Here is a 23516-nt window from a genome sequence, read left to right on the forward strand (position 1 = left end):
AAAGATAATACAGAGTCAAATTTCTGGTCTTAGGTTGGGTGTTAATGGTGCCAGTGAGGAAATTAGTCGGTAAGTGTTCTGGGTGGAGTTTCAGGGAAAATAGACCTCAGGCAATAAAGCGGTGCACTGGACTGGCAGGGACTGCGGGTGACTGGGGATGAGGAAGCAGGGTGAGCTCAGCTGCTGAGCCAGCTGCTCCTTGCTCTGCAGAAGCTGTGGCCCAAGAAGGGCTCCAAATGAACTGTCCTTCTAACAGTAGTCAGTCCAAAGCCAGCTGTCTACTAGCCCCAGGCCAAAAACATGCTTGGGCTTATAACACTGGAGAAAAAAGAACTTGTATTTCCAAAGCATGAAGCATTTTTACACTCGTGAAAGTGATTCCCTTGCAGAATAAACTGCTTTAGGACAGTGGTTCTGACATATTAAGAGGAAGAGAATTCTCCTGAATCCCTATGACTGACATCAATTGTTTTTAGGATAATGTTACTTAAATATGTATGTACAAATATAAAACTAGGAACAAACTCTTTATGTTTAAAAAACTTATACAACCAAATTCAATTCCAAATTAAATTCAGACTCATTGAATTTGGCATGCACGTACTTTGTTACGATGTGCTATGTGATGACACAATTTTCCCACTACTTTCCTCTATTTTAGCTCCCAATACACTTTGTACAGTGTACTGTGAAGTCATGGGGTCTTTGGCTTGTTTTAATGCATCATTTATGAGTTACATCTACCTCTCTTCTTTTCTTGTTTCATCAGTGGTAATTAATGTACCACATACGGTCAGATCAAATCACAATTTATTAAATAACTTAAGACACTAAAGTCTTATTCTATAAAAACATCTTTTAATTACAAATGCCCAATGTAAGTTTTGACTTCCTAATGAATGAAATAATTCAGCATGGGTAAGTATGGTAGTTTTGGGGTAATTAATGCCATTTTGACATTAGGATATCAATTTAACAGCAATCAGATATGCTTATTTGTACACTGAAGGTTAACACTACAACTTAGGTGATCTCTTGGCACCAACATGGTCATAAATATAACTCAGCCATAGGCAATGAATAAGTGGCAGTACACAGTTCCCAGGTGACTGAGAATGTGCTAATATTAATTTTTAAATTTTTACTCAGGATATATTTCAAATATGGATATATATCAAATATGGTAAAGTATAGAAAATAGTTGAAAGACTTATATGTCCATCAAGTAAATTATAAAGATGGTAATATTTTAAAATAATTAGTTCCTTTAGGTATTTTTTGGTTATCATTTTATTTAAAAAATTTATATACAGTAAAATAGTTTGTTGTTGTACAACTCTATGAGTATCAACACATGCATAGATTTGTGTAACCACTACTAGAAAAAAACCAGTTTCATCATCCCTCCAAACTCCCTTGTGCTGTCCTTTGTAGTCAAACCTTTCCCCTACCTCTACTAATTTTTTCTCTGCCCCGATGGTTTTGCCTTTTCCAGAATGTCATATACGTGGAATCCTACAATAGGCGATCGTTGGAGACTGACTTCTTTCACTTTATATGATGTATGCTGTGTACATTAATATGCCATTTTCTTTTTAATGCTGAGTGCATTCCATTGTATGGAATATACTTCTACTCAGTGAAGGACATTTGATTTGTTTTTAATATGTGGCATTTATGAATAATGCTGTGATAAATATTTGTGTACAGGTTTTTTTTGGGGAACAGAGTTCTCATTTCTCTAGCATAAATCCCTAGAAGATTGCTGGGTCATATTATAAGTGTACATTTAGCTCCCCAAGAACTACTAAATTGATTTCTACAACGTCTGAACTATTTTGCATTCCCAGTGGCAATGTATAAGAGTTCTAGTTGTTCCCCTTCCTCACCAGCATTTAGTATGTCAGGTTAAAAATTATTTTAGCCACTCTAATAGGTTATGTAGCCATCTTAGTAGGTATATAGAAGCCATTGCTAGTTTTGAGCAGAGAAATGTCATGATCTGATCAATTTTTTAAGAGGATGTTGTGCTAACACAGACTGTAGGAAGGCAAGTTAGAAGAAAGGAGACCTAACAGAAGGCTACTGAAATAACATAGACAAAGGGAAAGGTGGCTTAGGTCAGGTTAGTAGCCATACAGGGGGTGGGAAGTTTTGAGTTGCTTCGCTAATTAACTGGATGTGGCATGAGAAAGGAAAAGGGAAGTCAAGGATGATTATAAGATTTGGGGGCTGAGCAATTAGAAAAAATAGAATTGACATTTACTAAAATGTGGATGATAGGAACAGTTTTGGGGGAATGGTCAGAAACTCAGTCTTGGATATCTTAGTTTGAGATCCCTATTATTCATCCAAGAAGAGATGTCAAGTAGATGGCTGGATATGTGAAACTAGAATTCATGCCTGGGCTAGAGATAGAAATGAGGAAGTTATCAGTCTAAGGTAGTTACAGGCGTAAGTCTGGATGAGATCTCCAAGGGAGTCAGGGTAGATAAAAATAAAGAAGTCCAGTGGCTGGGCCCTGAGGAAATCTAACACTTAAGGGGGATACAAAAGGGAACCAGCACAGGATTCCGTGCAAAATGTCTTCTCGAGCTTCCCTGGTGGTGCAGTGGTTGAGAGTCCGCCTGCTGATGAAGGGGACACGGGTTCGTGCCCCGGTCCGGGAAGATCCCACATGCCACGGAGCAGCTAGGCCCGTGAGCCATGACCGCTGAGCCTACGGGTCCAGAGCCTGTGCTCCGCAACGGGAGAGGCCACAACAGTGAGAGGCCCGTGTACCGCAAAAAAAAAAAAAAGTCTTCTCAATAACTAATCAGACCAAAGAATGAAATAATGCCATTTGCAACAACATGGATGGAACTAGAGATTATCAAACTATGTGAAGTCAGACAGAGAAAGACAAATATCATATGATATCGATTATATGTGGAATCTAAAAAAAATGATATAAATGAACTTATATACAAAACAGAAACAGACTCACACACTTAAAAAACTTATGGTTATCAAAGGGGAAAGGTGTGGGGGAGGGATAAAATGGGAGTTTGGGGTTGACATTTACATACTACTATGTTTAAAACAGATAACCAACAAGGACCTACTATACAGCACAGGGAACTCTGCTAAATATTCTTTGTTTCTTTTTTTTTTGGTACGCGGGCCTCTCACTGTTGTGGCCTCTCCCGTCGCGGAGCACAGGCTCCGGACGCGCAGGCTCAGCGGCCATGGCTCACGGGCCCAGCCGCTCCGCGGCATGTGGGATCCTCCCAGACCGGGGCACGAACCCGTATCCCCTGCATCGGCAGGCGGACTCTCAACCACTGCGCCACCAGGGAAGCCCTCTGCTAAATATTCTGTAATAACCTAAATGGGAAAAGAATTCAAAAAAGAATAGATACATGTACATGTAGAACTGAATCACTTTGCTATACACTTGAAACACAATATTGTTAATCAATTATACTCCAATATAAAATAAAAATTAAAAAAACCCAACTAATCAGACCATGGCAGAAACTAAGCATATGATGTGGAAGCCTATCAAGCTCATCCCCACACATTTTAATGCAATAATTAAAATAGTTTGTTAAAAAATAAAACATCTGGAACAAATGTGAAACTGAACGGAATATTGGGACAGCATACATAAACCAGGAGTGTCCTGGGCAAACTGGAATGTATATTCATTCTGTCTCTGGGAGATCTCTCCATTGTCATGGCTTCAACTACCCTTTATTTGTGGCTGAACTCATTACTTTGACACCATGTCTCTTGGAACCTGATTTTTCTTCCAGCAGTTATTTCCTGTCTGAGCACATGTTAGAACTATATAACTTATTACTCAAATAAACACCCCATGGACCACCCTAGCCTTCTTCCTTACCTCTTATCTATCACATCCAATCTATGACCACATTTCCTCCATTCCTCTCCCTAAAGAGCACATAAATCCATTTACCCACTTTTCTTCATTTCCATTGCTACCATCTCAGTTCATATACCAGCATCTCTCACCTGGACTACTCCATAGTCTCATAACTCGTCTCCCAGCAACACCCTTACTCCACGGCAAGCTATTCTCCACATTGTGACCAAGATGAGTTTTTAAAAATGCAAATTTAGTCATGTTACTTCCCTACTTAAAACCTGCAAACGGCATCTTACTGTTCTTAAACTAAGTTCCTTATCATAGCCTACTGTGTACTGCTTGATCCAGCTGTCTCTCTCCATTCTAACCTTTCACCAACTTCACCCTCATTTTCTACACTCTAGTTTTTCAAACTTTGTTAGCTGTATGTTTGTGTCTGCCCCTCAAATTATGTTGAAACCCTAATCCCCAGTGTAATGATCTTTGGAGATGGGGCCTTTGGGAGGTACTTAGATCGTGAGTGTAGAGCCCCCAAGATGGGATTAGCTTTCCAACATATGAGGATACAGGAAGAAGGTGGCCATCTGCAAACCAGGAAGACAGCTCTCACCAGACACTGAATTTGCAGGCACTTTCATCTTGGACTTCCTGGACTCCAGAACTGTGAGAAATAATTTTTTGCTGTTTAAAGTCACCCAGTCTAGGGTATTTTGTTATAGCAGCCCAAACTAAGACAGTCCCTAAGACATGCTATATTCTTGCTTCTATAGGCCACTAATGCTAGGAACACTTTCTCACTCAATGCCTTCTTTGCCACCTAACTCTTGCCTTTCCCTTAAGTCTCATTTAAGGGTCTTACTCTAGAAGTTATCTTCCCAGGCAGGCCCTCCCCAGCTCCTCAGACCAGGATATAACCTGTATTAGGCATTTCAGTGCAGCCTACTTCCCCTTTTTGTAGCGCTTGTCACGTATAGATTGAAAATTTCTAAAGTGCATAACTGCAAGTACCACGAGGACAGGACCATGTCTGTTACTCAGTATCCAGTTTCTGGCTCATACTGTGCTCAATAAATGATTGCTGAATCTGAAAAGACACTGCTTAACTTCATTTCCTGAAGAGTAAACAGAATCTTGACTATCCTCAAAATCTGTCTTAAAAAGTCAATCACTAAAGAACAACAAAATATAAAGTCCTGAACTCTTGTCATGTGCCTCTTGGTGTCATACTGAGTAAGAAGACCTACATACTCAGAGTGTTTGGGGTTTCTCCCGAAGAATCCATGTTTCTTGTTGATTGGATGAGGAATGGTCTTTTTGGTCCTACTTCGGTGAGGTCTCCTACCTTGGGGGCTTGATTTCTATCATTTTTATCTGAGATCTGGGATCAGAGTAGGAGGGACTTTGGGGGTGGCATATCTAATGCATACTCCTGCCTTTAGGCAAGACTCCATTGAACTAATTCAGATTAAAGATTTCTAAATTGTATAGAGTATAAGAAAACATTTTCTAATGCCCCCCAATACAGGAGGTCTATTTTGGCGTACACTTGTCATAAGAGTAGTTTTCCTAACATTTGATCTTAATTTTTCCAGTTTGGACCTGAATACATCTTGTCTTGTCTCCAGGAAAAGGGGAAAGTGGTTGGCTCCTCTTCTCTGTGCAAAGACTTCCTAGCCGTACGAACAGTTTATAAATCAATGCTTAGCATCTGGAAGGCGACGTCAGGAAAGCTCCTCCGGGAAATAAGCTCCCTTCCCTAAGATGGGTTTCTACTGAGAAGTCAAGCTCTGTAAGATTAAAAATGCACCATGCTTAGGGAATTTGAAGTCTCCTTTCCATTTGAAAATGCATAAAAACCAACTGCGACCTAAGTCATGTTTCAGCTATGTCCTGGAAGACTGAGAAGTGTTGTTTTCATGGAACATTACTTATTACAGAAAAGATTTTATAGCCATATTATAATTTGTGGTACATAGATGTTTCCTAAGGGCTCTCTGATTTAAGACTGCAATCATGGATGAAACTCTGATATCGTGGTGACTCTCTAGAGCATGAGCTTTATTTCCAAGATGCACAGTCTTCTAATTCTGTTTCCAGAATGATTTCAATGGCTGGTATAGAGTTTTAACTGTAAGGAGGAAGAAAGGAGCAGAGAAAGAGGCATGTAGGGGAGGGAAGGGAAAGATTTGAAGCCAGATCTATAACTATCTCTGTCTGACTCCTTGTCTCTTTCTCCCTCGAGTTCAATCAACTTCAATAGGCCCCAGACACCCTGAACACAAGGTGGGGCCTAAGCAAAACATTGTCTGTGTCCAGGAAGCTACTAAAATAGCCTCCGTGAGTCCTGTAAAGGGCATTTAGTGAAACACAAAGTAAACAGGCCATGATGAAAGGCTGATGGTGGCTATGCTGATGAAAAGGCCAGAGAGAAAGGAGCAAGTTCGGCCCAATCAAGATTCAGCTTCAAAGGCTGACCTCCTTCCATACAAACCAGCCTGTGGCTCTCTGGGTACTGCAACTTCTCCCACACCCCTGTGGATGCAGCTGCTGAACCTCTAGGGGCTTCAGCTTCATCAACAAAATGAGGAGACTGGACCAGTCCACCTCTCAACACTAACTCTCTGGGAGTCTCATGTACAGGTGGACCCTACGTAGAAGAAGTGAAGATAAGAATAAAAATATATGTAATGGAACCATTAGGAGGTGAAATTTCAGCTTTGGTTTTTGGGTTCTATTAGTCACTTAGTCCTTTTTTTACTCAAACTTAAAAACATGAACTGAGAAATTTCCAGTGCTACTTAACTTGCCTAGTATATTGCACCTGCTCTTTGGAGGAGGGTGTAGACTGAAGCAACATGAATTAAGGCCTTCATCTCCTTCCTGCATGACACTGGCATCTACTGTGAGATAATATGTACCCTGGTTTGGGCCACTGGTAGCAGCTGTAACCATAGCCCCAGGTCTAACAGTAATCCACTATTGAGTGTTAGATCTATGTTAATGCTACTAGGTAGAAGCTGGGGACTTTAGAGAACATATACAGAGGAGAGTGTGTAGTCTTATTCTCTTTACCTAGCACATCCTTTCTGAATATTTGCATATACATGGGTGTATGCACAGGCACACACATACCCTCCTCATATATATACAATCAGATGAGCAGACTTGCCTGCTCAGGCCCATCAGATGCCAGTGGAGAGGAGGTGAACAGGGCACTGGGATGTGAAATGGGAGTGAAGATGTGATGGGAGTGCCAAGGGAAAAATATAAATGGGGATGTGTGGCCTCTTGCACTGACACTAGTCTTCTCTGCTTTTGGCATCGCGGGGGCTTTGCCTGGGAAGGCAGGGAGCCCAGCTTTACTCCACTGTCCTTTCTGGTCCCCCTTCTCTGTTGTGAGTCCTCATTTGGCTTGAGACACTGCAATGACTTTACAAAACCCTTTGCTATGCCAGCAAATTCAAGATATGAACAGTTTACGTGTAGGCTAGTTATAGGTACACTGTCGAGGTGGAATCCAACTCATTCAATTTGATTCATAAGCCATGCTTCTCAGAACAGACTTCCCCTTTTGTTTGACCCCCTAGGCTCTTTTGGACTGGATAGGTTATACCATGGGAAATCTCGACCCCTAAGAATCAGAAGCCTAAAATAGCAAGCCGTATTTCTTGCTCACACTACACATCCATTAGGGATTGGCCAAAGGACTGTACATTGCAGCCACTTGGGATCCTGCCCACGGAAGCTAAACCAAACAGAGACTTCCGTGATTCCAAAGTCAGGCAAGTGAGAACATGGTGAACTCTACACTTGCTCTTAAAACTGCTGCCTGGCGATAACACACAGCAGTTCCACTCATGTATCTTTGGCTAAAGCAAGTCACATGCCCAAATCTAATGTTATCATACTCTTCCCCCAGGGTTGGGTAACAGATACCAGTCAAAAGTAGTCCTTTACCACCCTCTCTCAATGCTGGCTCACCTCTCACCCATCCCCACCCCTTCTCTCTGTTCAGAAACGTCTATAACCTCCAAGTTGTCTGTTCCCCTTTCAAGGTCCTACATCCTGAATTTCTTGAACTTTTTGATTTTGAGCACATTTTGCTTATCAGATTCCCCAGAAGGCTAGAAATTATTATTTCTAATATTATTGGAGATTATAATAAATTATAATAATAATTATAAATTATTATTGGAGATTATTATAAATGAAACTTTGGAGATTATTATAAATGAAGAGATTATCATAAATGAAACTTTACCTTAACCTTTGATGAACTATTCCCAATTTGACCCATATTAGAAAGTCTGGTAACCTTAGAGTAAATTTTACAGATTTCACTTTGAATGGATGTCACAACACTGGATCATTCTCACCAAAAAATGTACTCTTGTTACAAGCACAAGAATAAGCTTCTCTAAGGGGTATGTCACCAGTACTCCTGATTAGCTGCATGACCCTGCAAAGACACCTGATGTCTTGGGGAACATTTTCCTATGAGTAGAATAAAGGATGGTACCAGATTTCCAAGAGCCTTCCAGATGTACAATTTCTTGATTCTATTATTTCTGTTTATAACCTCCCAGAAAGTGCAGTAGTCTCCAGCACGTGCTGGGGATAGTGACAGTTTTACAGGTCAGGGTATGCTCATTACTGAGCATGCTCTATGGTAGGCTCATGCAGAACTGCATGTACAGGTATGGGAAGCATCTGATTCCAGATGCTTGAGTGGAAAGTCAGAAAAGTAAAAACAAGTATACAGTCCACACCCACGAGGGAGCTAATGAGTTACCTGTGGAGGAGAAATACACCAACCAGAATTCTTCTGTGTTTAACACAGGTCAGATTATCTTCTTTGTGGACTCCCATCATTAGGACTGAGAGGCAGTGATCAAAATAATTTGATTATAGCATCTTGCTAGTTATATGGCCTAAGTTATGTTTATTCTTCTTTCCTTTGGCATTCCAGACATAACAATGCCAGTGACTATATACAGACTGTTTCTTTTGATCCCTCTCCAAGACCACTGGTTTCCTTTCTAGGACTTTAGACTTGATATACCTTTAAGTAGCAAGAGACTGAATTGGAAATTGCTTTGGAATCCCCTTGTGGATCCTTCAATCAAACAAGTCAGTAACCTCAGTGTGCTAACTTTCATTCACTTATCCACTCATTCAATCAGCATTCACTGAGCACCTCCTATGTACCAGGTTCTGTGCTGGGCACTGAAGACCCAAACACCAAGAAGGCACAGGAGAATAAGCCCTGAACCCAGAGGCCCTCACAATCTTGTCGGGATATAGAGGAAGAGGGCAAGTTTGTATTAGGGGTGCATGGCCAGTGCTATAGTAAACAGGAGTCAGTGATTGGTTTCCTGAGTCAAAAAAAAAAAAAAAAAAAAGCTACAGCAGGGAGGGCATGTGTGAGTGGGATCTTCCATTGAGTGGGGTTTTGCCAGGTGGAGAAATTCAAGAAGGGATTCAAGATTCAGGCAGAGGGGGATGGACATATATACACTACCAAATGTAAAACAGATAGCTAGTGGGAAGCAGCCACATAGCACAGGGAGATCAGCTCGGTGCTTTGTGACCACCTAGAGGGGTGAGATAGGGAGGGTGGGATAGGGAGGGTGGGAGGGAGACGCAAGAGGGAGGGGATATGGGGATACATGTATATGTATAGCTCATTCACTTTGTTATAAAGCAGAAACTAACACACCATTGTAATGCAATTATACTCCAATAAAGATGTTAAAAGAAAAAAAAAAGATTCAGGCAGAGGGAACAGAATGGGCAAAGGAACAAAAGCGAGTACAGGCAGACCTCTGAGATATTGCAAGTTCAGTTCCAGATCACTGCAATAAAGGGAGTCGCATGAATGTTTTGGTTTTCCAGTGCATATAAAAGTTACATTTACACTATGCTGTAGTCCATTAAGTGTGCAATACCATTATGTCTAAAGAAAAAATGTATATACATTAAAAAATATAAAACAAAAAGTAATTACAATAGTAACAAAGATCACTGATCACCGTAACAAATAAGGGAAATGTTTGAAATATTGTGAGAATTTCCAAAATGGGAAACAGACATGAAGTGAGCAAATGCTGTTGGAAACATGGTGCCAACAGACTTGCTTGATGCAGGGTTGCCACAAACCTTCAATTTGTCAAAAAAAAAAAAAAACATAAAAAACACAATCAAATTGTTGTCAAGTTCATTCACTTATATAAGGCATAAAAAATGGAAACTTTAGTTTCCCCATGTACAAAATAGGATTTAGAATACCTAACATTACAGGGCCATCCTAAGAATTAACTAAAATAATTGATGTGGAAGAATCTCATGAAGTACCAAAATAATACTAAAAGCAATACGGAAGTAGTAAGACAACGTACAATTCTTATTTCTGACATTTATTCCCTGCCCTAGACCCTAGTTCTATCCTCCCTTTGTGCTCTTCCTGACCTTCTAGATTTTTCTCGATACCTGGGCTCATGTTAATTCTAGTACCTGACAGACACCTGAGGCTGGAGTTTACTAACCTGCTGATTGTTAGCACTTTTGTGTTCCTGCTGGTCAGTACCAATTGCCTTAAGCATCTAAGGAGAAGACTGAGAATCAGAGCTGCAAGGGCTCAAAGCAGCTACTCAGGAGACTTATCACCTGCAGAGATGGGAAAATCGGGACCTGCCAAGGCAGCTCACTAGAACCACGTCAGAGGGAAGGTCTTGGTTTTGTGGACAGGCTGAAATCAAACAGGGACAGTCTGACGATAAAGAGGTGAAGAGGGAGAGAGTTTGACTAATTCAAGAGGGAAGCAGAGTGCTGAGTGCCACCTGCAGCTCATTTTTGTGCTTCATCATCCATCACTGTCTCTTTCTCTTTGAAAATATCTCCTGGGGGGAGGTTCCTTGGCAAGAGGGAAGCTAGGCATGCCTCTCATCTTTCCCTTTATCCTCATTCCAGTTGGAAACAAATAACTCAAAGCTGGTTGACTTCCCAGCTGATCCAATTTGTTTCAAACTCCATTTTCAGTCCACTTCATAGGCAGTCTTCCAGGAATGCTAAAATTATTCCGTGGAAACAGTTGGGGGGGTATGGCTTGTGGATAGAGACAGTTGAGGTTACTGTCTTATAACACATCAGCTTGAGAAAGGACCAAGAGGTCAGGTACCCCCCCTCTTTTTACAGAAGTGGACCCTGAGGCCAGAGTGGGCAGGTGACTTGCCCAGGGTCTCACATCCAGGTGCCCTGCCTTCCTAAGTCTCCCAAAGGGAAAGAGGAGTATAAAAGACCCACTGTACCAGGGAAAGGATTGAGGAGTGACCGAGGCAGCACTGGCTAGCTGGAACTGATCTTGTCACAGGTTACGCTGGGAGAGTGGGCAAGACAGATTTCTCAGAAATAGAGAAACAAGAGTAAAAACCAAACTAGCACTTGGAGCAAACAAGTCAAAATCAAGAGCCAGTACTAGATGGGGACAAAGTGACACTAAAAACATCTGAGAATGACTTAGGGTCAGCGTGGTGAAAAACAAGTTGTTTTCAAGTTGATAAAATCAAGCAGGAGTTCTATAAAATGAACACAAGACCTGGATTCTCTAAAGGTTCCCTACTGTTGGGGAGGCCCCAGGATCTGGCCCAGTCTCTTTCTCCCTTGTTCTTCCTTGACCCAAGCAAATGAACCACAAAGCTCACATTCATGTCTGGTATTCACTATCTCCAGGGCTTTCCTCAGGCTGTTCTCCGCCCAGAATGCTGTTTCCTCTCCTAACGCCCTTCTCGGGTCTAACCAAATCCTATGTGTCCTTCTAACAACTCTGGTCACCAATTCCAATGTGTCGGGGGTTTCCCCACACCACCGAGCACCTCTCCCACACCAGGTGCATGTCCTACAATTCAACTCAATTCTGTTATTATCGATGTGGATTTAGCATCAGATCCCACAGGTTAAAGGCTCAGTCCTATAAAACTGACCTCCTCCGTTCCCCACCTACTTCAGACACCAGCACAAATCCAGCTTGTCACCCATGCTTCTGACCAACTGGCCACAATTTGGAGGTTCCAACAGCCTCCTCCTCGGGTCTGACTCATTTGTTAAAGCAGTTCACAGAACTCAGAGAAACACTGTACTTACTGGATTATCAATGTCTCATAAAAGGATGTAACTCAGGAACGGTCAGATGGAAGAGATGCAGAGGGTAAGGTACGTGGGAAAGGCTCTAAGCCACCACTCTCCTTGAACTTCCATGTGTTCACCAAACCAGAAGCTCTCTAAACGCTCTACTTTTTTGGGGTTTTTATAGAGGCTTCATTACATAGTCATGATTGACTGAATCATTGGCCATTGGCAACTGACTCAACCTCCAACCCCTCTCCCATTCCAAGGAGGTTGGGGGTGGGACTGAAAGTCCAACCCTCCAATCACATAGTTGGTTCTCCTGGCAACCAGCCCCCATCATTAGGTGCTCCAAAAATCACCTCATTAACATAACAAGAAACACCTTGATCACTCTCACCACAGACAATTCCAAGGATTTCAGGAACTCTGTGCTGGAAAAGGGGTCAAAGACCAAATATGTATTTCTTATTATAAAGCACAATATCACACCTTCAAAGACCAGTTCAGTGCCCACTGTCTATAGAAAGCCTTATACATGCCCAGGCTGATAGTATTCTCTCCCTTTGTGGACCTCTGGTGGCCTGTACCTGTCTCATTCACCATCAGAGTGATCTATGTGCAGGCACTGTAGCATTACCTCCTCCCTCTTTTTGGAAAAGTCCATGAGTAATTCATGTTCAATCCCACACAGGTCTTACCTGTGTGCCTTACATGTGGTAGGTGCTTGGAAAAGTTTTGCCAAAGGAGTGGTCATCTGGAGAGATCGCTTCCAATACCATGATGCATCATGATATTGGAAGCATCATACTTGGCGTTGGCTAAATCCTTACTCAGAGCATCTCATGTCCCCAAGTAAAGAGAAATGTTGAGAAGTTGAGAGCATTCATAGGAAAGCCACAGAGATCATAAATAAATTTAAAAGTAGGCTAAAGAAAGTCAATTTAAAGGAGAATAAAACATGGGACCTTTCCAGAGAAGTGAGGCACACTCACTGATCTTTTTCCAGGCCCACAGAGAACTTTTACCCAGAGAAGTGACAGCAGCTGCTTTTCATCTCCATCAAGACAGATCAGTAGGAAATTAACCTAAACAGAAGCATCACTGAGATCACAAATAGGGAAAATATTTCTGAGAGACAGTGATTAAACTCTCAGATGAGTTATCAGAGACATTTGTAGACTTTAGGTCTCCAAAAGACTATTAAAAAACAGATTCTTGTGTGTCGAGGCCAGTTTCGAGGTTCTCTCTGGGATAAATGCCGTGGAATGAACTTGACAATCACCCCCTGTCCTGGCTAGGCGTCTGCCTTACGTGGCTCAGCAGTCAGTTCCAGGCTGGTTCCAGCAGGTGGCGGCCATGAGCAGTGAAAGCCCAGAGGCACAGGCAGCCAGAAGGGTTGGTTAGTGTAATTAAAGTACAGTTAATTTACAATGTTGTGTTAGTTTCAGATGTACAGCAAAGTGATTCGGTTACACATACATATATAACTATGTATCTATCTATATCTATTCTTTTTCAGATTCTTTTCCCTTATAGATTATTACAAAATACTGAGTATAGTTCCCTGTGCTATATGGTAGGTCCTTGTTGATTATCTATTTTATATACAGTAGCATGTATATGTTAATCCCAACCTCCTAATTTATCCCTCCCCACCCCCTTCCCCCTTTGGTAACCATAAGTTTGTTTTTTCTGTCTGTGGGTCTATTAGCCAGAATGGTTTGACAAAGCAAGTCTCCCAGGTTTGGGAGCACACAGGGACCCATGCAGGGCATGTAAGAGTCCCACAGGAGAGCCCAGGAAGCCTCCACCAGAGAGTCTTTCACTTCCTCCACTCCCACTCCGTCAGCTTCCTGGCTGTTAAAAGTACACGCGGCAACTTGGAAAACCCTCCCACCAAACAGGGCATTATGGCACAGTCATTTCCAGAAAGTCCCCAGACCCTGTGCTAGGAGAATCCCACTCTTTCTGATCTGCTCCTATAAACCCAAACATAGTGAATAACACTGTACCAAAAACAAAGTGAAATGCAACAAAACAAAACATGTTTGGTGGAGAGGGACAATGGCACAGATAATTCAGGACTGCAGTAAATCACTTATATTCGACTTTAAAGATACATGCACGCAAGGTATCTACATGGCTGCTGTGTTCACCAGCCTCCTTCTAAGGAATGCTGCCCTAGGAGCACTGAGTTTGCTTGTGCTGTGTCTTGGGAACTCACAGGCCTGGGGTTGGGGACTCAGCCCTGTGGTGGACTGAGGGCCGCCTCTGCCCGTGAATTGATCAGGTCTAATGGCACCTCCCACAGGGAAGCTCCAGATTAAATGAGATGATCGAGCAAGCATATCAGATGTTCTCTGGGGAAGTACCTCTGTGTGAACGATCTACCCACTAAGGCAGTAAGGAGTTGCTGCCAGCCCCCTGAAGAAATAAGGCCTACTTTTTACCTAATCATGGAATTGTTGGGTCTCAGAGTGGCCTAGTCTGCTGCGAAGGCTATCTTTGTGCCCTCACATGGCCTCCTGACTCTACAGCATCTTTCCCTTGCCTGCAGGACCCAAGCGCATCTCTCCACATGACCTGAAGTGTATAATAAACACCATGAGACCCCCCCGGCCCCACCACACTCACCACCGGACAGAGCAGGCTTTCGGTTCTGTTTTAATTTTGTATCCCCTGAAGCAAGAGTTGAGCTCAGAAATCTAGGTGGCTGGCCCTCAAGAAATCAGTGTCAACGGGATGCGACAAGCATGGGCCCCATGGTGCTGGAAGAATTGCTGCACGTCTCATGCTGCTCCTGGGAGGCATGAAGCCAGGCTGAGCTTGAATTCCAGTTCTAGCCTTTGCAAAAGGGACCTCAGGGCTGTAAGGCTCCTTTTCCTCATTTGCAAAACAGGGCTTCTAGTACCTACCTCAGGAGGTTGTATTATTGATAAAATGAGATCATGTATGTAGAGCACTTGGAATAGCTCCTTCCCAGCATAGAAAATGTCAGATAAATGAGATGTAGTGATAGTGACTGATTCTTTGTCTCCTCCACCAGACTCTGCTATCCTATGAACATTTATATCTCTGCCAGTACCAATCCGTGATCAATCAGCGTGCACTGAATGAACGTGGGAAACAGATGTAGGAAACAAATGAAGAGGACTTCGAGACAAGATATTTCAGCTAAGTTTGAGTAAAATTTTCTTTTGCTTTTCTGGTTTTCTATATTAACTACTCTGCTTTCTTTGTGCATCATAAAATCACTTTTTCATTGTTGTTGTTGTTTGTTTGTTTGTTTTTTAAATGTCTTCAAGCCCAGTACGTTGTGACATCCTTTAGTTTAGGAATCGTAACATCTTGAATTGGTTTATTATCTCATAGTGAGGGCCCACTAGGTTCAATCAACTGATATCTGGTGGCATTATTCCCGCTCAGGGAGAAGACTGACTTAGCTGTCTTTTTTGTAAAAGACAAGGGGTTTTAAACTCTGGGGTTGAACCCAAGAGGTTGATAGGTTAGAAGATGGAGGTGGGAAGATGGAACACAGCCAGGGGTGGATATCCTCCATGTAGTCCCAGCTTTGAAAAGGCAGTGCTTTCTTTGGACTTATTTCAGATGTCAAACACAGCAGGGTTGACATCAATACACAGCAGGCCATGGATTATGGTTGCCTCTAATGACTGTGTTCCACTGTGTTTATTGTTCTGGATGTTAATATATAGAGTCAATGATAGCCCTTTAATTGAAGGTTGGAAATGCCCCATACTAAGGCACTCAGGTGACATCACCATTAACCACTCAAGTGAAACCCAAGACACTTGCTGGCCAGGAAATTACAGCCTTGGAGACCATCTTCCTATTTGTGTATGTGGTATGTATGAGGAAGAGGGGGCCCAGCAGCTGGTTTGCACCTTATCGGCAGTTCTTGATTTTACTGGGAGGAATGCGCCATTATTTGGAAACTAGCAAGAACACATGAGCTCTGTAGGAAATCTCAGCTAGTCAGAACCTTAATGGAACATGGTCCTACAGGATAGGACCCTGGGAGAGGATGGGAGAGGAGAGAGGAATTGGCTGTCTTTCTTTCTTCTTTAGCAATCTGAAGAGGCTCTTCAAAGACTTTTCTCAGTTTATTTGTGGGAACTATGTGTAATGCCTCCATAATTGCACTCCTTATAAGTATTTGGGCTGTAGTGTCTAAGCTATGAAGAGTCTTGCAAGTTATTGGACGATGAACTGCTCCTAATTGTTTCTATGGGAAGGTATGTTAGTTTCCTGTTGCGCTGTAACAAACACTACAAACTTGCTGGTTCAAAACAACACAAATGTCTTATCCTACATTTCTGGAGGTCAGAAGTCCAAAATGAATCTCACTGGGCTAAAACTTTACATACTTTCTTGGAGATTCTAGGGGAGAATCTGTTTCCTGGCCTTTTCTAGCTTCCAGAGGCTGCTGCATTCTATGGCTTGGAGCCCCCTTCTAGCAACGGTATCATTCTCATCTCTGCTTCTGTTGTCACATCTCCTTCTCTGACTCTCCTGCCTTCCTCTTTTGATTATAAAGACCCCTGGGATTGCACTGGATGTTTTCAGGACCCCAACCTGGATGCTTCAGCATAATTTCCCCATCTCTAGGTCAGCTGAGTAGCAAACTTCATCTGCCATCTTAATTCCCCAATACCTTGTAACACAACATATTCGCAGGTTCTGGGGATGAAGACATGGACATCTTTGGGTTGAGGGCATTATTCTGTTCAGCATAGAAGGCGCTAGGTTAGGTAGGGCCCATGGAATTGATATCTAGGCTGGGAGTTAAGGACTATTGATAGGAAAGTGCAACAATGATAAAAGGCTGTTCCATATGTCCTGAGAGCAAAATAATTGGCTGAATCAAGGACATGATAGCTTACTGGCTAAGAACACATGCTTTGGGCTCAGAGAGACCTGGAGTCACATCTTAACTGTGCTGCTTGCTGGCTGTGGGATTTTAGGCGGAGTACTCAGTCATGCCACTGAGTTTCCATTACTTTAAAATGGGGGCAGTAATATGTACCACACAGGGCAATTGTAAGATTTAAATGAGATAATACAAATGAAATGTCCAGGGTGGTACCTGGTACTTGGTGAGTGTTCAGTAAAGGGTAGTTTCATGTCAGGAAGAGTTCTGGTTCTCTTTCCTCTGAGTCCTTGTGAGGCATGGCAGGGATGGTGAGGGTCTATGGTTTTTCCTCAAATCTAATACCCCAAATTAAGGGTATAAGACTTTATTTAAAAGGAAGGAGAGCCAACATGTTACACTGTCTTGGGAGAGAGCTGCTTGACTGAATCCATCTTTATGTAGTATTATTATCACCTGCAGGCACGTGTGTCTGGCACTGTGTTGGATGCTGAGACGGGACACACCAGGGCCCCTGGCCTCCAGGCTAGTATGTAACCAGTCATGCAGATGCCACAGCCAACAGCTACAGGAGCTCTAAGGGATTGAGACAAGAGAGACAGAAGACAGAGATGACCCGGGCAGGGGCAGTAGGAGGAGGTTGCAGAGGAGTTAGGACTTAGGTTGGGTCCTCGAAGGGAGGCAAAGAGTTAGAGAAGCTGGGAAAAGTAGGGAGGGCATTTTAGGCAGCAGGGTTTGGGGAGCAGTGACATAAGCAAAAATGCTAATATAGGAGTTCCATGTTTCAGGGACAGGGCAGATGTCTTAGGTAGGTAAGTTGTGGAGGTTCTTATCTTAGGTAGATAAGAATCTGCAGGAGTAGAACAGGGCTAGATTAAAGAGGGCCTCTGTCACTCCCCGGAGACTTAAGCTTCTCTATCTTATTGAACTTGGTATGACACATAGTGGATACCCAGTATCATTTGTTGTTGTTGTTATTGTTTTGTCCTGACCGGAAGTAAGATATTTGGGCCTAATTCTGTGGATAGTGAGAGACCACAGAAATAACAAGGTGAAATATTAAGAGACTAATTAGAACCCTATTTCCAGAATCTATCACAGGAAACGAAGGTTGATGACAGTGAGGATGGAAAGGAAAGACAGGTAAGATTAAACAGAAGTTTCAGACATATTAACGGTAAAATTCAGAAATGATCTGGATGTATCTGCAGAGCCCATGGGCAGGTTTGCAACGTGGTGATTATTTAGCTTGTGGTTGGAACAACTGCATTAACTCCTGCTATCCAAGAAGAAACAGAGTGTCCAAAAGCCTAAGGAGGGGTATATCGGTTACCTATTGCTGTGTAACAAACCAACCCATAAATCACTGCCTTAGAACAACCATTTATCTAGCTCATGTTTCTGTGGGTTGGGAATCTGGGCTGGATGGTCTTGGCTGGACTTACTCCAGTATCTGTGGTCAGCTGCCAAGTCAGTCAGGGGCCACTGGCCTGGGATGCCTCAACGTGTCATCTCGGATTTTCTACCCAGTCTCTCATTATCCAACAGTAAAGCCTCGGATTATTTTCATGATGGAGACAGGGCTCCAGAAGAGCTAGCAGAAACACGCAAGGCCCCTAAGCCTAGGCTTAGAACTGGAATGCCAACACTTTCACCTCATTCTATTAGATAAACCAAGTCACATGGCTAAGCCTGAAGTCAAGGAGTAGGGAGATAGGTCTCATGGTGCCTCATGCCCCAGAACTGGGAGAGGGAAGAAGAACAGCAGATGGATGCCTCTGGAGTCTGCAGGTGTCTGGGGTGGAGTGGTGGTCCCACTAGGTCTGGTTCTGGCATTAAAGCAGTTGCCAGGGCAAAAGATTCCTGCTACTGGGGAGCCAGAGTCCAGGAGGATCCAGGATTCTACTCCCCATCCCAGACCCACTCCTCTCCCTGGGTGTTGGCTCTGCAGGTTGGTGAGAAGCAATGTTGCTGAAGGGTAGGAAGGAGGAGAAGCAGGGAGGACGGTGGGGCGGCTGGGGTGGTCAGGGCATTTGGCAGCCTGACAATGAGCTGGATGAGTTCAGCCCAACCCAGGTGGCCCTGGTCTAGGAAGGGGAGTCAGGAACTTGAAGCACAATGCCAGTGTCTCTCAGGTCTGTTTTCTTTCTCCTCTCACTACCACTGATACATTTGAGCCCAAACCCTCAGCCCTGCACATACACCTTCCTTATTTTCCTCCCTAAAGTCTTGAAATGGAACTGCTTAGTGATTGACCCAGGTCAGCTAAACAAGAGATGGGGAAAGTTGTCCATTTCTGTGCATCTTAGATATCATTGACCCTCAGGCAGGAATGGTTCCTTCTATTAACTCTCTGCCCTTGACCACTGCACATGAATCGATTCTTAAATGCATCTTGTATGTTGCACCTCCATGCCTAGATGCCTAGAACGCTCTCTCTTTTCCTGTCTGTTGGCCCGAATTCTACATATTCTTCAAGTTCCATGGTGCTCAGGATGACTTTCCTACTTATAATTTTTTAAATTTAATTTTTAAAATTTCCCCACTTTTTATTTATTTATTTATTTATGGCTGCGCCAGGTCTTAGTTGTGTCGCACAGGCTCCTCTCTAGTTGTGGCGTGCCAGCTCCAGAGCACGTGGGCTCAGTAGTTGTGGCACGTGAGCTTAGTTGTCCCACAGCATGTGGGATCCTAGTTCGCCGACCAGGGATCGAACCCGCGTCCCCTGCATTGGAAGGTGGATTCTTAACCACTGGACCACCAGGGAAGTCCCTCCTACTTATTTTAGATTTCATCATCTTTCCATTCTCTGAATTTCATATGCCTTATTATCTGCACCTACACATGATATATGTGACTTATTGTTACTGACCTTTCTCGTGTTTGGGTCTCATATTCCGTGTGAATCTTATGCTTCCCTATATCTCCGATAGAACTGAGCCCCCTATCTTGCACACAGTAGACTTAATAAGTGTTTGATGTTTACAGTACTTCAAACATCATCATCTCTTCTTTAAATTCACTGTTCGTGCTCTTTGTGAACACTAATCATTTTGTGGCTGCCCATCTGCCAATCCATTCCAATTTCTGAGTGCTACCTGGATTTCTACTGGGGCTAATTACCTCTTACTCATGGTATATCCTCTTGTTAGTAGGTAATACCAGGTGCCTGCATCCCACTGTGGAATTCAAGAATCCAAGATCTTTTCTCTTCTTGCTCATTTCCCAAAGCGGGTCTCTGGTGTGTGACCTAAGACTGGCCAAGTAGCTGCTCTGTCCCAGGTCTTTGAAACCTGAGTGAGGGATTGGACAACAGAGGAGTGTTTGGAGGCCACTCATGCAGGGTAGGGCCACCACCCCACCCCAATCAGATTGATTCTACTACATGAGGGCTTCTCTTCCTCCTGTCCACTAGGCTTTTGGAGCTTTTGGTTACAATACACTCTCCAGTTGCTCTCCAGTCTCTTGGCAGTCATGTGAGCCCACCAAATCCTTGCAGTGAAGACTCTTCCAAAGTAGCCAAATGGTCTGAATGTCTATTTTTGTTTATGTTGCTTGAAACGATGGAATTGTAACTAATGCCTAATTTCCAACCCTTTCAACACTCTCTTGGAATACTGCAGTAGTCTTCTTATTGGGCTCCTTATCTTCCATTTTAGCCTCCTTCCGTAAGTTCTCTACATTCTTTCCAGAGTGTTACACATAAGATAAAAAGTCTAAAGTAAATGCTGACTTATTCTTGCTTTTAAGATAAAATTCAAACCGCTAAGCATTTTCTCATGCCCTGTGCCTATGCTCCAGAACTGGGGCAGTGTGGTGCAGTGGAAAGAGCATGGTGTTTGACCCTAGATCTAGGCTTGAATCATGTGACACTGGCCAGTTTGTGAAACCCTTTTCACCATTAGTTTCCTCACACGTAAAATGGAGTAAATGCTATCTGCTGGGTGACCATGAAGACTCAATGGGACGATAAGCCTGCAGCTCTGGCAGCTTGTCAGGTTAGCTTCTCAGGAGAGCCTCATTCTTTTCCCTCCACCCTCCCTCCCTAGTTGAGCTTGTTGGTCCCTGATGGATCCTGACAAAGCTTGGATGAGCTTGGATGTCCTGAAGCTCCTTTAGGTTCAAAGGTTGGATGCAACAGTGGAGACTGCTGGTGCTCTGTTTTATGGTGAGATAGCCCTGTGTGTCATTCTAGAAAAATAAGAGGGCCTAGAGGAAGACTCTGGCATGGTATATTGAAGCAAAACGTTCACATCTGTGATGTGTTAAAAACAGTTCTGATTATGCTGGTGGCAGAACAAGACTCCTTATTATGATGCAGTCAGTCTCTTCGGCAAGTGTTTTTATTTTAAATATGGCTGCAATTCAGAGCCAGGTGCCATGTCTGTTTCACGGTTCTCCGCCTATTCTCAGATAAAAAGTGACAAGATGCACACTCTGTGTAGTGTGTGGAAGTAAACTTCTCCACCAACAGCCATGTCCTCCCACACGTGTTCTTTTTTAAAGTCTCCAGATTTGAAATGGTCTATTTGTTACTGCTGCCAAAGATGGAAATCAATGTGAGCTAATTACATAGGGAGTTTGCCTAACAGAAGGGCTTTTCACTAGCAGCTGAACGGGGTTGCTTCCCTTTGGCACAGTGATAGCTTGATGGGATTGAAAAAGTACATAGTAGCCGCTAAAAATTTCTAACTTGGACTCACAAGAAAGAACATAATGAAGAGGGATTGAGACTGCAAGGTAGGGTGGGAATATCTGTGTTGGATGATGTGCTCAGCCAGCTAAATGGATGTCATCTGGACAGTATGGACATGTAAATAACGGAACGTACTCACAGAAGCAGTATCACCCTTTGAGATATCAGGATTCCCAGTGTCAGCTCAATAGGTGAGGGCAGCTTGCACCAGAGTGATCTGCTCTAGCAACGAAGCTGTACATTACCAGCATTACCATCAGCCAGTAGGACATGGTGGCAAAGCAGAGGATGTGGGGGGAGGAGGGTAGTGTTACATCGCATGATTGCATGCAGTCAGGGGAGGTTTCTGTACACCAGCAATGTGATGCTTTGTCTTTTGGGCTTTCAAGACTTTTTTTTTTAAAACACCTCTAGTCTGAGACCGTGCTGGTTTTCCTAGGAACTGCGTCTGTCTCTTCAACCTCTCTACACCTCCCTTAATTGCTCCCCATCTAAAGAAGCCCTAGATCTCGGTTGCGAAGTGCTCAGAGACACAAGTCCTGGCTCCAGTGAAGCTCTGTCTGACACCATCACAGCACCACAAACGCAGAGGAGCCAGGGTCTTTCTAGGGATTTGCCCTCAAGCTGGAAGCCAGCGGATCTCAGGGCTGAAAGTCCTTGTTTGTTGAGCTGAAAAGCAGGCAGGGTCATAGTCCTGTCCCCTAGGTGGTCACAGAACTGCTTTGGACCCAAAAATGTCTCAAGTGGAAGTAGTATGCATGCCGACTAGGAAATGCAATAACAGTTTTCCTCTGTCCTTGGGAGCAGGAATCCCATTGTTTAGCCCCATGTGACCTAAACCTCACTCTGAATGCCTTTGGTAGCCACTAATAGCTGTGACTATTCAGTGGTGGGAAGGCGACGACACGGATTTCCCCTCAGCCAAAGCCTCAGAGGGGCATTCCGGAGGGGAACTGGATGGCTCCAGCGTGAACTTTTTTTCTGCTTACCTATCAGGGATGAGTGAATTGCAGCTTGACACCAGGGGCAGGAGCCCTCATCCCTTTTCTCTACCAGACCTCAGGGAAGGTCTCGAAGCCCCAGATCACTGAGTGTTATTTTATAAGACACAATATAAATGCTCCTCTTTTCAGTTGAAGTGTTGAGGACCGGAAGGGGAGGTGACCACCTCGTTCCGTTGGCTACTAGCCAACTTGGATTAAAGCAACAAAAAGGAAAACAACAACATCAATAGAATTTCCTTTGAGTTGTTCCAAAGTCTGTGTTGCCAGCACAGCATCTGTATACCATGATGATTCTGTTGTCTGTTTGGGGGGATTTGCCCCAGTCTGAACACTGGTTCATCCAGTCTCTGTTTTATACACTTACCCCCAGCCAGTGACATACTCCTATAAGTTCATTTGCCTATTAGGGTATCTAGCCTATAGCTGTCAACCTGAATTTTACTCTGTGTAGAGATCTGGGTTCTTCATTTTATTAAAAGACGTGCCCTGGTCCGGGAAGATCCCACATGCCGCGGAGCGGCTAGGCCCGTGAGCCATGGCCACTGAGCCTGAGCGTCCGGAGCCTGGGCTCCGCAACGGGAGGGGCCCCAACAGTGAGAGGCCCGCCCAAAAAAAAAAAAAAAAAAAAAAAAAAAAAAGAAAGTGCTTTGTACACTGAAAAGCCTATACAAGCCTATCACCAACACCACTTCTAAACAACTTGAAGAATACAACTCCTGTTAGTATAGACAGGGCCAGATGCAGTCCTTAAAGATGGATGTAAATTTTGAAGCAATCAAAAGAATTTGAAAAAGAATAGATACAGGTATAACTGAATCACTTTGCTGTACACCTGAGACTAACACAGCATTGTAATCAACTGTACTCCAATATAAAATAAAAATTTAAAAAAAAAGTGACTCAACCTTAAATAACCTTTCATATTACCTTTTT

At 43.3% G+C, this 23516-nt stretch overlaps 1 long non-coding RNA gene across 5 annotated transcripts in view; it reads right to left on the reverse strand.

Annotated features, from left to right (window-relative positions):
• The window catches only part of LOC113607992 (uncharacterized), a 665100-nt gene that overhangs the window by 188104 nt on the left and 453480 nt on the right, over nt 1–23516 (reverse strand). Inside the window, exon 1 of one of the 5 annotated variants that reach the window (XR_003428173.1) lies at nt 12011–12125. The exons of the other annotated variants lie outside the window; for them this stretch is intronic. This is a non-coding gene — a long non-coding RNA (uncharacterized LOC113607992). Of the gene's footprint in view, nt 1–12010; nt 12126–23516 lie in introns of those variants that run through there. 5 annotated transcript variants of the gene reach the window in all.

This window comes from Aethalodelphis obliquidens, unplaced genomic scaffold (genome assembly GCF_003676395.1).
Source record: "Aethalodelphis obliquidens isolate GAN/ISIS:26980383/991018 unplaced genomic scaffold, ASM367639v1 scaffold51, whole genome shotgun sequence".
Lineage (NCBI taxonomy): Eukaryota > Metazoa > Chordata > Mammalia > Artiodactyla > Delphinidae > Aethalodelphis > Aethalodelphis obliquidens.